This window comes from Mustelus asterias, unplaced genomic scaffold (assembly GCF_964213995.1).
Source record: "Mustelus asterias unplaced genomic scaffold, sMusAst1.hap1.1 HAP1_SCAFFOLD_43, whole genome shotgun sequence".
Lineage (NCBI taxonomy): Eukaryota > Metazoa > Chordata > Chondrichthyes > Carcharhiniformes > Triakidae > Mustelus > Mustelus asterias.
In genome coordinates this window covers 1,938,052-1,939,429 of record NW_027590120.1, presented here as the reverse complement: position 1 = coordinate 1,939,429, position 1,378 = coordinate 1,938,052, and positions in this window count along the sequence as shown.

Sequence of the window (1,378 nt, the reverse complement as noted above, 5' to 3'; positions counted from 1 at the left end):
CCTTTAAAACAGAGATGAGGAGGAATTTCTTCAGCCAGAGAGTGGTGAATCTGTGGAACTCTTTGCCACAGAAGGCTGTGAAGGTCAGTTCATTGAGTGTCTGTAAGACAGAGATAGATAGGTTCTTGATTAATAAGGGGATCAGGGGTTATGTGGAAAAGGCAGGAGAATTTGGATGAGAAAAATATCAGCCATGATTGAATAGCGGAGAAGACTCGATGGGCCGAGTGGCCTAATTCTGCTCCTGTGTCTTATGGTCTAAGCTCACAACTCCTTGATTAAAATAAGACACAAGATCCTTCATTCCCCTTCATTATAACTTAAACTTTTTTTAGCCAACTTCCAAGGCCTGATTTTATCGGAAACATCAAGTCTTTGTTGATTTAAAATCCCAAACATGTTGCCAGCTGCAAAATCTTTGTTTTAGCTAATTTTAGCTCATTCTGAGTAAATATTCTCACCAGGTCCTCTGTTGGGGCCCTGCTAAGCAGCTTTAATGGTTCATGATTGCAGAAACTGAGCAGTCACAGGAATGTGGTTAAGATAGTCCAGTCCCATAATGCCTCACATTCAATCTGCAGTCCTTCAATTATAACAGAATATGTGGCTGTATGTAGCTGCCTCGGCCATGGTCAACCCCAACACTGCCTTCCTGAACTGCTACAATGCCTGAGGTGTAAGTACACCCACAGTGCTGTTAGGGAGGGATTTCCAGCTACACATTCCACACTTTCACTAGACTGTAGGTGGATATCAGATTGAGGTATTCCATTCAACCACACCCAAGGTGAGTTATTCCAATTCTGTTATTGTCCAGGACAATATATTCACAATATCATTAAAACAGAAATTAAACATTCCCATTTGATTTCAGGTATTAACATATTCTGTTAGTTTGTTCTTTATTGTCGATGTCAGGCTGGGGTTGTTTCCCTTGGAGCAAAGGAGGTTGAGGGGAGATTTGATAGAGGTGGACAAGATTCTGACAGGTTTAGATAAGGTGGACAAAGAAAAGCTGTTCCCATTAGCTGATGGGACAAGGATGAGGGGGACACAGATTTAAGGTTTTGGATCAGAGATGCGTGGGGGTGGGATGTGACGAAGAATATTTTGATGCAGCGAATGGTAATGAGCTGGAACTTGCTGCCTACGAGGGTGGAGGAAGTGGAGACAATAAACAATTACAAAGGAAATTGGATGGGCATTTGAGGGGATTTCAAACAAAAATAGTGACTCTTAACTTCCTCACACCCTGTCACTCTGTGATCCTTGTGAAATTTGGTAACACGACTCAAAGAGCATCAGCCCACTGGAGGCAAAGTCATGAGACCGGCCAGTCCAGCAGAAAGAAACCCTCTGACCCTCCCCATTGACCAAC